The 16,109-nt window shown below is 39.5% G+C and overlaps 1 protein-coding gene across 1 annotated transcript in view; it reads left to right on the top strand.

Moving 5' to 3' along the window:
- XPR1 (xenotropic and polytropic retrovirus receptor 1) overlaps positions 1–16,109 on the top strand; it is a 108,823-nt gene that overhangs the window by 13,068 nt on the left and 79,646 nt on the right. The gene's annotated exons all lie outside the window — the stretch shown is intronic.

The following is a 16,109-nucleotide window of genomic DNA, read 5'->3' as shown; positions in this document are numbered from 1 at the left end:
ATGATGGTGGTAGAATGGCCACTTGGCAGCAACTTGGAAGACTTATTATTCACTAGAGTAGAGATGGTGAAACTTTGGCCCTCCAGGAGTTGGACTCTTCACTCCCATCAGTTCCAGCCAGCGTGGCCCGTGGTCGGTAATGAATGCAGTTGTAGTCTATCTGGAAGGTCCCTCCTCACTATTGCTACCCTAGAGGAAAAGCTAAATATTGCCAAAGGGAGAGCTAATTTGATAAGAATGAAATTTAGAAAGCACAGATTTAAAGTATTGCACACAGACTGGAGAGAAGAACTAGGGCTGTAAGCCTTTACGGATTGGTGTGATTTATTAGCTATTGCTTTAATCACATATTAGTTAATTAGGAAATAGCTAGCCTTATTGAACAGAATTTCTTTCTTTCTTTCTTTCTTTCTTTCTTTCTTTCTTTCTTACAGGCAACCCCCATTTTGCCCCAGGGGTTATGTTCCGGGTCATTACATGTGTCGGAGTGTGCATAAGCCTGCCCCTGGCCCCTTTATGCCTCCACCCTCTCCTTTGAATACACACAAAACAGAAGTTGTCTTACGTTGAGTTCTGTGATTTTTTTTTGGATACCCCTTAGACTAACAAATCTTCTTTATGGCATTGTGGACTAGAGTCTCCTTTACATGAGATGCATGAAGCATGCTCAGATGATAGGTTTATACACATATACAAGCAGTGGGGAAATGTGAGCAATGAGGTCAGATGAAAATTGGGAGATTGAATCTAAGCACTGCCAGTTTTTCTGGGAACATACCTGCTAAACTTGTAAATTACAGACTTTCCTCTTCAAAGTGATTCCATGCTCCTCCAAATTAAAACCTGCCATCTTCATTCAGTATATTAAAGGAGCAGTGAGTTGTCGGTAACATTGCTAAATAGAACTTAAGCACTGTCCAGTGTCACTGGGTTAGTCAGTGGCAAATGGAGTATTGCATTTTAAAGCTCTGAGCAGCATGATCTGCTGTTCTAAACTCCTTCTGTTAAAGGGCAATCACAATGAGTTTTGCTCTTCCAGAAATAGAACTGCAGTTATTTGAACAAAGGGAACAATAAATCTCATGGTGATACACCTAACCTGGTGTCTTGTGGTGTTTTTTCCCCTGGAAAATAAAAATGATAGTTTTCCTCCCGCCGTTGCTCTCTGTGCTGGCTACGGATTCACCAAATGCTGCATCTGACTGGACATCTAATGTTTTAGTTTCAGTCTTTAGGAACATTTGTTTATCTCAGTAGCAGGGCTCATCTCTCAATTGCCTCTTTCTTCATTGGCCGTCTTTATTTGTGTGAAAAACTAGGAGTTACTCGATTGGATAAACTACTGCTCCCCCCCCCCTGCAGCTGTGTTCTAATACTGATGTTAAAATTCAAAGCTGTCTTTTGACTCTGCAATTGTTTAATCTCTTTTGTTTTCCTTGCCGCAAATTGGTGGTCAAAAAATTCCAGTGCTGCTTTATGCAGGTGGTATAATTCTTCTTTCATTATCCTAGGAGCTATGAGAAGCAAAGAGGTTCTTCATACAATAAGGCACAAGTGTTTCCTATAATAAGGTGTTGCACACATTGTTAGCTGACCACACACAACTTTCTGCAAGAAATCCTTTGGGCATAACCAGTTGAATTCATGACATCCTTCTGCCCGATCACTTTTGTAGCAGTCAGGTGATACTGTCAACAAGGATATGAAAGAAATCAAACATTATTTTGTTTTAAAGAAAAAGAAGGTAAAGAGATACAAAAGTAGCTTAACTTTCCTAAACTTTTTTGTCTTTATATCATCAAACTACTACAGTTTACCTCCACATGTTGACTACCTAACATCCCATATGGCCTCTGATGCCCATAGTAGATGAACATAGATTCAGAGATACTTATCTGAAGCTTGAAAACTTGCTGGTGTCCCATGTCTCTTCCCAGCTTCGTCTTCTTAGAATGCCTGACTATTTTTGTTTTATAAAGTCAACATATGACTTAAATGAGTGTAGTGGCTTTTCTTTGGGAACTAACTTTAAAAAAGGTGTGTGGCAGTGTTTATTGCCTTGGGTCAAGAGAAGGGTTGGGGTCAGTGGGAAGTGTTACAACAAAGGAATGGAATCTCATTAGTGCAGAGCAAATTGTATTTTGCTCTTTTGCCCCTAAGAAAGACTGGTTACTGGACACTGACTGATTCTCTTTACTTGGTTAGCAGATAAGCGTTTAACTCCCCAAGCTTCTTGGAATTCAGCTCTTTTCTGTGGCAGTGAAGTGAAATGTCTGTAAATTATTCATTCTGATTATGTGCCTGAATGGCCAGGGTCCACACTTGATATTTTCCAAGGATCTTTGTTCTAAAGAGTTCATGCTGAATGTTTTAAAATTGGCATTAAGGGTGGGGGGTGGGGTGGGAGAGATAACTCGCCGTGCTTTGGGTTTTGTGACCAGAACCAGCACATCTGACAGCATTCTCTTTGTAGTCCATATAAACAACAATTTTGATTATGCTTGGTATTTTTTCTGTTTGTTCATGCATAATTGTTTGCATTAAGCAGATATTTCCCCCTTGCAGTTAAAAGATCTTGATGATTAAATGTGAATGACTAGCCCCAGAAGAGACTGACTCAAAGAAACAGTATGTAAATATGCCCCCAGACAACGAGAGGGAGTGGGGCAATGGAGGAAATGAGACCAAGACAAAGGAAATTGTCTATAAAAAGTATATGAGATGACTGTTCTGGGAAGAGAAGTCAGTGATACGTATACATGTTGTCTGAGTAGGCACCGTTTCCATTAGCAAAAGCTTTTTTTTTTTTTTTAATGCTTTCAGTGTGCTCTTAACTTGGAGGTAGAATGTTAAAGCACGCTTGTAAATACGCCTACAAAAGTGATTAGCTGACAGGTTTTTTTAAAAAAAGATATAAGCCCTGGTTTCTTTTCCTTCATGGCAGCATGAAAATGCAGGATGTTGGTCTCCTAACAAGCTACGGTAGTTTTTGTTTTTTGTTTTAATTCTACCAAGTGGGCTGGCAGAGGAGGACTGGGTTCCTCATCTACCTGCCTGTCTACTTGTTTGGATGGAATTCCTTGTTGCCTGTGACTAGTAGGCAAGTTAATTGCAACACTACTGATTTGGATGACCTTAAGCAGACTGAAGTGTGATGTATTCTTCTTAGGTTTGTTTTTGATTGATTAAAACAAATGCTGTCATCTTGTGATTTCAATCCCCCTTCAGTTAAAAATCGTGTGAACTAAGCCTACTGTTCGCTTTGATTGTGATGGTATGCAGGTAATGAGAAAATGTGAGTGCTACTTCTGCACTTTTGTGGCAAGTTTTTGCAGAGATTTCTCTGTGCAGGAGCATGAAACACTTCCTTCAGAAAGCAGATTTGAGAATGGCCATTTTCCCATCTTCAGCCTACATTTGTGTGCCATTAAACTGAGTTTTTGTTTTCGATGCAGAAATGTCTAAGACTGGCACTGCTTCCCAGCCTGTTTATGTGAACAAACAGCTTACCTTTTGAATGTTCTCTTCCCCTTATGCCCTGTGATTTTCTGAATGACTTCTGGCTTCTTGGAAAAACCATAGTTTGTGCTGCAAATTGTGGCGTAGTTCGCACATATGCTTAGTAAAGGTTTATTTGAACCATGGTCTGCAGATTATCATTGTGAGTTCCACCCCTCTCATACTAGTACATAAATCTTACATGAACAACAATGTCTTTGCTGAATATAATTGAAATGGCAGCAGGTTCAAGATTCACCACCTTTGAATCAATGTTAACTTCATGTGTGAATGTTCCTGCTGATTAGAACTTGAATAGAACTAACTTGTAGCTTTACATTGAGAACAGATGAGTCATGGACAGCGTCCAACTAAATGGTTCTGCTAGTGTAAGTGCTTTTGACTGTACATTGGAATTTCTTCTCTCCTGTCCTCACATGCCCCTTAAATCTGCTCTGGAGGGTTGGAAGAACCAATTTGTTAATTTACATGCAGAGGTAGATGATTATAGAAATGACCATATTCAGTAAATTTATAATTTTATAATTTTATAATTTTATAATTTTAATTCAGTAAATTTATAATTTCCTTAAAATTTATAATTTTAAGGAAATCACAAGACAGCCAAAAACCAGTAACCACCTCTGCCACATGTTTATTGATATGGTTCCCGAATTGTGTTGTAACTATAATAATATAGGTATTTTTGCTATTTATTAGTAACTTTAGTTCTCTCAGTACACTAACACTTTAACAGTCTAATTTTTAAAAAATCTTTTAAATATTTATGCTTCTAATGTAAAGTTTAATTAACTTTTAAATGACCATACCACCAAGTTTTGCCATCTTATTATGAATAGTTGCTATGGTTTGTTTGCACTTAGTACTTCGTTAATAAGGTATGAATTCCTTTGCTGTAACAACACAATCCTGTCACTTTACTTTCTTCAGAATTTGAAAAAAACATATGGTTGGGTGGTGGAGGTTGAGAAGAAGACAAAATGGTCTTGAAATATAATTTTGTTTGCCAGATACGGTTCCTTCTTACCAACATCCTGTGAAACAAAAGCTTCTTATAACAATTTAATAAAAAAAAACTTGCTCTCCTTTGACGCTGTCCATGACAGCAGTGCCAGTTTCATTTTGTTAATCTGTTTAAAGCTTTCACCATGCGGTGCCAAGCAGAACGTCTGGATAGCTGTTTTTGTGATTAAATTTCTAAGGTATTTCAAAGGTAAACAAGGATGCATACACAGTATAAGTAAAATATTTGGCTTCCTGTTGCTGCCCATCTTTTGGTTGAAGATTAAAGATTTAGTGATGGCCATATTAATTCAGAAAAGAATACTTATGCATTAAATTTATCCATTGTTAAGATGGATGTGCAGGACACAATTAAATTAGAAAAGAGCAATAAAGATCTTTAGGCACCAGTGGACAGACAGTGTCTTACCTCTTAATATCATACAGGCTTAGAAACATTCAGACACTTTATAGGTTTTGAGTAGTTAACAATGGTGCAGTCAGCTACCATTAAAATGTTCCAGTGCTCATCAAGAACGAATTGCTGTAGGACCCCTTTGGATGAAGATAGCCATTGTTGCCCAGTTGATATTTGTTGGAGTCCATTTCCTGGAGAGAAGCTATTTTGAAAGAGCATCAAGGGCTACCGGCCCACAGCAGCTGGAAGAGGGGGGCTGAGTATTGGCCTAACCTCTAAGTTGCCTGCTCATCATACCCAGGAACTGACGGTGCTTGCTCCTTTGTGTTCTACTAGGTCCTGAGAGATGCTGCAACATCTGAAATTTTTATTGTTCCTAACAGCTGTGCATTCTCTGCAGTCAACAGAATACTGATTGTGGATTTTTCTTCTTCTTTTTGAACTTGAGCAATTTAGTTTATAAAGATCTGAAGATGAAAGTGGATCAATATCAAGTACCCAAATCTGAAGGGTACAGAGTAAAACTGGATCCTAGCTTCACAAGTGGTAATGTGGGGGACAATTGCTTGACAAATTGGTGCAAGGGGAGAGGAGCTCAATCCCTTCCATCTCTTGGGTTTCTTCTTGCCAGCTGCTGCCGGGGTGGCAACTTGAATAAAATAGTCAAGTTACCGTATATACTCGAGTATAAGCCAAGTTTTTCAGCATATTTTTTTATGCTTAAAAAGCCCCCCTTGGCTTATACTCGAGTGAGGCGGGCGGCGGAGGGGACGAGCGGCGAGAAAGGAGCCCTTTCTCGCTGCTCGTCCTGCTGCCGCCCACCTCTTGCAAGGGCAGGCACAGGAGCCATGGTTGGGAGAGGTGCTGCGCTGCGCTGTGCCTCTCCCATGCCTGCAGTGGCTGAGGAGGAACGAGCAGCCTCAAAGCAGCCATTTCGGGCTGCTTGTTCTTCCTCCTCTGCTGCCACCACCAGGTTTGTGGTGTGGTGAACCAGCTTATACTCGAGTCAATATGTTTTCCCAGTTTTTTGTCCTAAAATTAGGTGCCTCGGCTTATATTTGGGTCGGCTTATACTCGAGTATATACGGTACTCAAATATTCAAGAGGCGGGTAAGCCTCACCCCTACATAATCACGTGTCACACACTCGCACACCATTTGAATGCCTAGCAACTCCTCAAATATTTTATTGGCAACCTCCCTCTCATATTTTATGGGGGCGGGGACAAAGGGACCTTGGCTCCAAGGAGCTGGATCCAATGCCAGCTGCATTAATTTATTGTTTCGGAGCCCAACTGTGAGGAGAGAGATGTTTCAGGGTATAAACGGATGGCAATCAAAGGGTGCAGTACTCCTCCCACTTGTCATACCGCCCTGCGATTATCTTTATTCCTTCCGTTCATGTTAAGGAGGTAAACAAGTGTTGAGAAACTGTTTGTTCACTTATAATGCCTTATTCTGCTCCAGAACACAAGAAAACATCATTGGATATATTTTGTTGTGTTTGTACACATACATGGAGATGAAGCAAGGTACAATGAATAACTAGTATAAAAATCACTTAATGGACACATCTTTGAAGACCGATAAGGTTAAAGGTGAAGGACCCCTGGACGGTTAAGTCCAGGCAAATTCAACTATGGTGTGCTACGCTTATCTCTGCTTTCAAGCCGAGGGAGTCAGCATTTGTCTACAGAGAGCTTTTCTGTGTCATGACTAAACCACTTCTGGCGCATGGAACACTGTGATGAGTGCCAGAGCTCACTGAAACACTGTTTACCTTCCTGCCACTGTGGTACCTATTTATCTACTCTTGCTGGTATGCTTTTGAACTGCTAGGTTGGCAGGAGCTGGGACAAAGCAACGGGAGCTCACTCCGTTGCGCAGATTTGAACTGCCAACCTTACGACTAGGAAGCCCAAGAGGCTCAGTGGTTTAGACCACAGTGCCACCCACGTCCCCCATGGAAGACTAATAGCCTGAAGTAAAACAATCAACTAATTATAATTGCATAGTGTTATCAGATACTTGGCAGGGGGCTAGTTCATTATATGATTTCAAGCAGAGCATAATCATGAGTATACAGTTCTGGTAATGCAATCCTCATTAGAACTTTAGGAAATACAGTTTTTCCTCAGTCAGCCCTGTATGAGAAGCTATATATTGATTTCCCCTCCTACACAATTATTAGGATCTATCTTCCTTTATCTTTGCATCTTGTTACCATAGAGAGGCAGACTGATATATGGTCCAAAATTAAAAGTGGGTTCCATATTGAAGATAACTGACTTGTGTATCTGGAGGACCTGCTGCGCTAGAAGGCAAATTGCCCCAGTTGTTGGACAGCCATCAAGAATGCCTCTTCACAGGCTTTTGCCATTGAAATACTGCACATGAATGGAACTATCCAAGAGATACGTTTTGTTAATCTTAAAGTTCTTACCTGCTTGGGCCCTATACCCCACATAAGCTACCACTGCTTCTTTAAGAACATAAGAAAAGTCTGCTGGATCAGGCCAGTGGTCCACAGTGGTATATAAAAAAATGCATTGGACAACCTCATAGTTGGTTCAGGTCTGCTAACAGTTCTACATTGTCCATTAGCGGTAGATATGGATTGATTGCAAATGAAAAACAGTGCATGAACTACCAGGCATGTAGCAATTAGGATCTATCCAACGTTGACCCTGGAGAGACCTCTTTAGAGAAAGAGGCTTGGGGCCTTGTAGAGACCCCCACTCTGACTGAAAACTGTGAAGGACTTGCAGGAGTCCAAAACTAGTTAGGAGCAAATCACAACAATACAAACACAACACATGGGCAAATAGTTAGTAGAAAATATATAATAGAATAATATCATTCAAATTATAGGAGTAACCTATCAAAGTTCATATGTACAACATAACAGAGAGGTAGCGAGGACCGTCAAGCTGTGTGTTCAAAACAGATGTCTAAGGACAGCCTCACAATAGTCTTTCAAAAGTAAAGTCTCTCAATAGTCTTTCAAAAGTTTACAAGCAAACGCAGAAACTGACCTGGACAGAAAGTATTGCTATAAATTAAATCATATTAATTTCCCAACTGTTTTGAGTTGAGAAGAGAGGTTTTTAAGAGGCCTGTGTGTAATCTGTGCTAGCTATTGTTAAATATGCTATAGCAGCATAGGATAGACTTGGAATCCTACTCCCCGTGGTGTGTGTTGCACTGTAGCATATTCACATGAAAAGTAGGTTTGCTGCCACAGTGTTTGAATACTGCTGGTCTCACACTCATGTAACTAATCAATCATGAAGTGATAAGCCACACGGGTACCTGTCCTTATGTCCCCTTCACATTGTGAAGGATAAATGAGAGAGAATTAAAGAAGAGGTTGCTGGGGTTAGCTGTCTGCGCATAGTTTCAACCTGCCAAGAGTCTGGATTATAGCTGCAGTCTATACTGAGAAGCATAAGTGCTGATTTTTTTCCTGGTTTTGATGTCAGTTTCATATTTCCATTATCTTGTGCATATGGTGATGATCCACAGCTGGTGTACCCAATAGTGACTTGCTTCTTCGTTAAAATTTGTAGTTTTGTTTGCCATTAAACATGAACAACACCTCTTGGAGATAAGACAACGTATCTAATTTTTTGGTTCTTGTTGCCTGCTTTAAATGCCTTTTAACAGATTGCTGCAAAAGCTCAGTTTTAGTGGTGATTTGTAGAAGACATGCATTAGCACATCTATGTGCTAAAATGTAATTAATATTGAAAGGGGTGCTAATCTCTGCTAAGACTCGCCCAATTGCAAATACTAGTAAAAAGCATTGATTAGACATGGGATTTATTTCCTGGAGCCATAAAAGCAGAGACTACTGCAACCCAGCTGTGAAATGAGTTGCTGATTCAAGAATTCTGATTAAAGGCTTTTGGTTTTTTGGGGTTTAAAATTTTATTTACAAGAAGTGCTTCTTCTCAAAATCTGATTTTAAAGCTAATCACAATACAAGTCCCTAAGTCTGATTTGAGAGTTTACCCCCAGCCATCTGGAACAGATTTGGGGAGCACAGGGGGAGAGGACAGGGAGTGGAGTTCTGTTGGGCAAGCAAAAATCCTTGCCCTGATGTTAATGAGTTAGTTGGATACTGCCCAATGTAATCTTACATCCTATATTCATGTATTTTTAAAGTTTGTGTCTAAAAAACCCCATTACACTACTTGAGCTAAAGGTTGCCAGGTAGGCTAGCTTGTGGTGATTTTCCTGGTTGAGAACAATATAATCTTTTGGTTAACCATTAGCCAATACCAAAAGGCTACTGTGCAGATATCCCTAAAGCTATAATCCTAAAACATTTGCTTCAGAGGTTGATTCACTGACCACCTAAAGTAAATAGTCAGATGGGGATGGGGAGATGGGAATCCGAGAGGGTAACAAACATTAAATTTGTGAAGATCTGTTGGCATCTTAGTTCCAGAGAATGCAAGGCAAAAACTTGGCTCTCTTGTTGTACCAATTTCCTTATGATCTTTGCCAGCTGTTGTGTTGATATTTTTTATCATCTCTGTAAATGTTTACATTCCCTTCTCCTGCTATATGAAAAATGTTCATGAAGGATTACAATCCCTGCAGTGTAAACAGAATAATGTGGAATATTTGCAATCAGTTGTAAAGATAATCTTCACTTACATCACAGTAAGTTCCTTTGTGTTCACTTGAGCTTGCTAGTCTCATTGCATTCTAAGCTAAAACAAATGCTGAAATAAACACATGAATTAGAAGGTCAACATTTATCCTAAATGTAGAGCAGTAAAATGATGTTACAAGTATTGTAGCAAAATGTATCATCAGGTAGATTGTACTAAGATCCATAGTAAAATGGCAGAATATTTTTCCATGGGTGGGTTTTAAATGAAATAGCCCAAGGTAGTAATAATCTGCTACTACTGAAAGCTAGTCCAGAATAGATCATGGCTAAGAGACATCCATTCTAATTAGACATGCTTAAGGAATTTGATCCTTGTAGATTTCAGTATGAACTGATCTGATCTGTAGCTCCTGGATTAATGTAGAGATTGCACCTTAATTCTCCACAGGCTTGTACACTTCCTGAATGCTCTAATGCAGTTCCTCTCTGAAACTCCCCCCCATCCTCAATTAAAATGCATTTAAAATGTGCACTTCAAAGTTTCCATGCAGGTAAAAGTCAGTGTAAATCTTATATTATGCAAATCCTGGATAAAGTTTGCAAACTTACCTGATGCTATTCTATGTATTACTGTCTTTTAAACTTCTTGGAATGAAATTAATAGATTGTGAGAATTGTTTTGCTTAATTGATTCCCCCAAATAGCCAACATGTATTGTGCAGTAGAAGACATTACCACATGCTAAAAAGAACTTTGTTGTTCAAACAGTGTACGAGTGACGTTGTCCTACTTCAGTGTGGGTGAATGAGTCTTCCCATATACCTTGGACTAGGAGATGTAATGTCAATGCCCTGCAAAGCAAATTGCCAGATACTTTTGGGAGGATAGTTATTTCCATTTTCTGGAACAAATTTTCTCTTTAACAGTGGTTGTCACTGATGTTAATAGTAGTTAAGCTTAACACTGTTTACTATAAGCCAGAATGTAAAACGGTGGTAGCCCTTGTGGCTTTTCGCTTCCCAGGCTCCTGATCCAGGCTGGTAGTCTTGTATGGAACCATTATGAGCAGAGTGTTTGGATAGCATTTCGAAAACTTAAACTGCTAAATAAGCTGTTGGGGTCACTTTTTGTTTTTTTCATCCAACCTGTGGGGAAATTGTGTGCAAAACTTCAGACAGCTCCAGCTTCCAAAACTTAAATAACTTGTTCATCCTCTGACATGTCAGCTGTTATCTGCCTAGGCAGCTTCCAGTCAGCAGAATTCAAAGAGAGAGGGGGCAGTGCTTCCCTTAATACCATGCTCCTTTTTATTTTCAAAGAGCTTCAGATATGTTGCATTGGTGAAGATATTTACTTGTAACTGGTTGCTTATCTCAGTCTTTCAGGCACTGAGAATCTGTATATTGATGTAAAACTGGGAGTGATGGGTATGGGCAAGTAGGAAATAAACTAGTCCATTTGGTTTGTTATTTAGGATCAAAAACTTGAGTAGACTGCATTGGTGCACTTGGAAATTAATTTCTTTTGCAGTTTACAAAGGGTGAAATTTAAAGCTGCTTGGAACATCACTGAAAACTATTTGTAAAAATGAAGAATTGTTAAGTGAGCTTTGGAGTCCGAGAATGAATAAACTCTGACCTTAATTAGAATCAGACTAATGCCTTTAAATAGGGACGCGGGTGGTGCTGTGGGTTAAACCACAGGTCGGCGGTTCAAATCCCCGCGACGGGGTGAGCTCCCGTTGCTCGGTCCCAGCTCCTGCCAACCTAGCAGTTCGAAAGCGCATCAGAGTACAAGTAGATAAATAGGTACCGCTCTGGCGGGAAGGTAAGCGGCGTTTCCGTGCGCTGCTCTGGTTCGCCAGAAGTGGCTTACTCATGCTGGCCACATGACCTGGAAGCTGTACGCCGGCTCCCTCGGCCCATAAAGCGAGATGAGCACCACAACCCCAGAGTCGTCCGTGACTAGACTTAACAGTCAGGGGTCCCTTTACCTTTACCTAATGTCTTTAACACAGAAATTTATGTTCATACAAAAATATTAGTTAACTAGAGCTTGCTTTCACTTTTAACATGTTGACAGAGATCAGCTTAGTTTTTCTTTTTGTTATGTCTTTCCCCCCTTATTCTTGATGCCTCAGCCTATGAAATATCAATGCCCTGTGATTCTTATCTATTAAATAATACAAACAATTCATTATTGGAGAGTGATCTAGAATGTACTTAAGCTTTGTTATAGTACTTACTATGTAATTAAAAGTGTTTGGGATATAAAATAATAGTGTTATGTTTATGTATGTTTGGCATGGAATTTTGAGCTTAATGTAAAGTGTTTTTGTTGTAATGGGAGAACAGCAGTTCAGTTAAAGGGTTATGTACCTTTCCATCCTCATTTATGCATATCTTTTCTTTATGAGGATCATTTTTGTACACCTTGTGTGTGAGAGAAGTAAGATACTAAATGCTTCTGCTTAGAAGGAGCATAAATAGATGGAATCCACTTGAAATTTGTACAGATACAGGAGTTTCATTTTCGATAATGTGAGGATTATATAGGTAAAGGTAAAGGACCCCATGATGGTTAAGTCCAGTCAAAGGCGACTATGGGGTTGCGGCGCTCATCTCACTTTCAGGCCGAGGGAGCTGTTGTTTGCCCACAGACAGCTTTCTGGGTCATGTGGCCAGCATGGGACAACGGGACAATGTGATAGAAACCAGAGTGCACGGAAACACCTTTTACCTTCCCGCCACAGTGGGTTGCTTATCTCAAGTTTATATACCAAAAATTCTTCACAAGAGAAGAAGCAGGTTTAGCATTTCTTTCAAAATGTCCTGGATGCTGTTTATTCAAAAATTATATTCCACCCGATAGTCCATGTTCCTGTATTAACACCTTGCCAGGTGGATGAATCTCTGCTAAAGGTAGTTGTGTTGACCGATAAGAAAACATATGTATTAGGGCAATAGCTTTATTTGGCCAGCCAAAGTGTCACAAAATAGTTCAAATACTTTTGAGTTTTCTAGATCTCCTCATTCAATACAGTAATCAAGGGTGTCGGGGGGCACACAGAAAAAGCTGACCTGAGATAAAACTCCTCTGTGCCTGCATCTGGTAAGAGTCATGAATACTGAAAGATACAGCAGCCATTCAAAAGAGACAGCTTTAGATGCTATGCAGGTTTCAGGTTGCACCCAGGCCTCCTTTCTGGTGTTGTCATGTGGCTCTCCTGGACAAGCTGTAAACCAAGAACAAACCATTCTTAGTCCGGAGAAAGTGAAACCATGTGCTTGGGGTCAGACAGCATATCAAGCCATGCAGTAACTGAGCTCAGTGCAGCAGTAAAACTGAGTAGTAATGAAGTGGCTCCAATCTCCTCCCCAGGAGCTTGTGCACTCTCACTAAGCCACCATGGTTTGGCTTAGTAAGGTGTTGGCAACCAGGCCAGCGCCCATCTAAAACATCCTTGTTCTTAATAACTAAGAAAGGGGTGCAGATATGCAGATGGTAGGCAGTAACTTTGTCAATCTGGCAACCTGTTGATGCAGGTGTAAACGTGTTACATTTATTCATTTGTGCCTTCATGGCATTAATTACTACATTTTTGCTTCTGAAACACTTTAGCCACTCTGGTCGTGCTATCATAATGGGACAATTTTAATGGTAAGCACTGATGTAAAATACAAATCAGAGACAGCATTTGTTTTAAAAAGAGTAGAGACTTTATTTGTTTTAAAAAGAGTAGAGGTCTGAAAAATTCTGCTTCACATGTCTGTCAGCCAACATATTGCTAGCATCTGTGTGCTCTCTTTCTGCACCATAGAGATATACCGTATTTTTTGCACCATAACACTCACTTTTTTCTTCCTAAAAAGTAAGGGGAAATGTCTGTGCGTGTTATGGAGGGAATGCCTACGGGTGGCATGCCTATGGATTTTCCTCCTCTAAAAACTACGTGCGTGTTATGGTCGGGTGCGTGTTATAGAGCGAAAAATACGGTAAATTGAAGTTGCTTGATCAGTAAGAATGTCACATCCTGAAATAATCATTTGAGCAGTTAAAGCGATTGTACAACATAGAACCAGTGGCTGTTGTATTATGCATGGAGAGTACAGATAATGAAATGAGAGGCATTAGTTGTTTGAAACAGGCAGGGTAGCTACTGCTAATTCATTTTAACAGGATGGGGTTCATGTAGTCTGGGAAATTCTGCAGTGAGCGCATGCAGCAGATCTCTCTGATGTGTTAACATCAGTCTTTGTTGTTAGAGCTTCAATTTTTGCAGATGCTGTAACCAGTACTTAAGATTGCTTACTCAATGAGAAGTCTTAATTTTCATAACATCATTAGGGCAACGATAGAGAATTGTCCCTGTATTTCTGCCTTCTTCTCCTGATAGATGGATGCTCACTATGCAACATGCAAATATTAGCTCATTTGATGATGTTTTTAAAAATATTTATTCAGTTGTGTACAGTCATACCTTGGGTTGAAGTAGCTTCAGGTTAAGCATTTTTGGGTTGCGCTCTGCGGCGACCCGGAAGTAACGGAGCGCATTACTTCCGGGTTCCGCCGCTCGTGCATGCGCAGACGCTCAAAATGATGTCACGCACATGCACAGAAGCGGCAAAACGCGACCTGCGCAGATGTGTGTTACGTTCTACTCAGGATGCGAACGGGGCTCTGGAATGGATCCCGTTCATATCCAGAGGTACCACTGTATAAAGTTGAGGCCTAAAAAATTTCTGGCTCTCAACTAGTGGAACTATAGGAAATATTTCTCCAGTTCTGTGAGCATAGTATTGGAGCAGAGTCCTTCCTGTATGTTAGTGGCATCTGTCTTAGTGCCCATGTGGCAACCTTACCACTTCTGTACTTAACAGGACTTGCTTGCTAACAGCCTCTTTGCTGACTCTACTGCTTTGCATGTGAAAATAGCAGTGTATGTTGATGGCTGTTATCAAGATGAAGATGCAGAAGGTTCCAGCATGGATTGAGTGAGGGGTAAGAAGCTCTTTGGAAAGCTTCTGCACACAGCAGAAAGGAGCTTTTTCCTGTGTGTGTGAATTTGCACAATGCTGTATAATCTATTTTTATAGGCATTTGGGAGTAGATGAATTCAACACAAGTGAAAGAATCTGATTAGATTTGGGGTTGCTGTGATTAAAAATAATTTGGAAAAAATGAATATTTCACATAAGTCACTACTTCCATGTTTAGCCATCCTTTTTTTTGTTGTTGTTTAATCTGAAGTAAAGAAAAGGCAGCTTACTCTTAATTATAACTCACCTGCTCAGTGTAAACTACTTCAGAAAACCCCTTCATTTAGCTTGCAAAGTAGCTGCTAAAATTCCAAATCAAATGAGTAAATGCCTGACATGGATAATACCTGGCGTGTTTACTGTAGAGTTGGCTTTTTTGGCTTGGGGTATTATGATTTCTGGCGCCAACTTCAAAACTTATGCTGCCCAGCTTGTCTACCTAAATTTTTCCAACTAGTAATTTTAGTGCACTTAATTGGTAGAGTGCAGTGAATCCTCTCTATATTTGACTGTTGCTTATGCATGTTAATTATAGTAAGCTGTGTCAGAAATAAAATAAAGAACTGTGCTATGCATATTGCCAATTTAATGATAGTAAACCCAATCTCATGTCATGGCCAGGACTGTTAATAGATATGTATTTTCAAACCAAAAGATCATGTTACATTTCTCAGTTTCAGAAGCCCACATCTGCATTAAAATGGTAATATCACATTGCCAAAGCTTCATCTCCAGGTCATGTTGGAATTTAACCAACTAAAATGCTTCGTTGATAAAAATTATATTTGGAGTGGTTTGACTTTGCACTAAGATATAGGCCTATATCAGGAAGACACAAGATTTACCCACCCGGGAAGAATGGCAGATGAAGTTGATGGACTATATGGAACTGGTGGAAATGACTGGCAGAATCCAAGACCAGGGAGAAGAGTTGGTGGAAGAAGACTGGAAAAAGTTTAAAGATTATCTACGGAAATATTGTAAAATTAATGAATGTTAGAAAAAAGGTGGAATGAAGCTATATGGCTTTGGCAGAAATGTTAGAAGGAACTAGGTATAGATAGATTGTTAATGCATTAAAAGGGAAAAAACTAGGTTACAATATGTTAAAATTAACTTTAAGATAGAAAATAGATGAAGATGGAAAGGACTTGCTGAAATAGTTAATTGAAGTGGAATACAAAAAGGGAGGCGTTGAGGAAGTCAATGAAACAAGTGTATGAAAGTTAAGATTTGAAAATATTGGAAGTGTTTTTAATTGTTTTTGTTTTGTTTTGTTAATTTAATGTTTTATGTAGTGTTTTGTTTTTGTTTTTGTTTCTGTCTTTGTATGTTCAATTTTTCTTTTTGTAATTTCCAAAATCTTAATAAATATTATTTAAAAAAAAAGATATAGGCCTATATCAGCAGTGCCCTAGTTGTTGTCATCTGTGATGTTTTCATGAAGCAAACTGCTCACACCAAGGTATTGAGGTTTATGAAGGATATAGTTAAATTGTACTTTTGAA

Source organism: Podarcis cretensis (assembly GCF_951804945.1).
Source record: "Podarcis cretensis genome assembly, chromosome: 6".
In the NCBI taxonomy this organism is placed as follows: Eukaryota; Metazoa; Chordata; class Lepidosauria; order Squamata; family Lacertidae; genus Podarcis; species Podarcis cretensis.
This window is presented reverse-complemented; position numbering and strand designations above follow the sequence as displayed.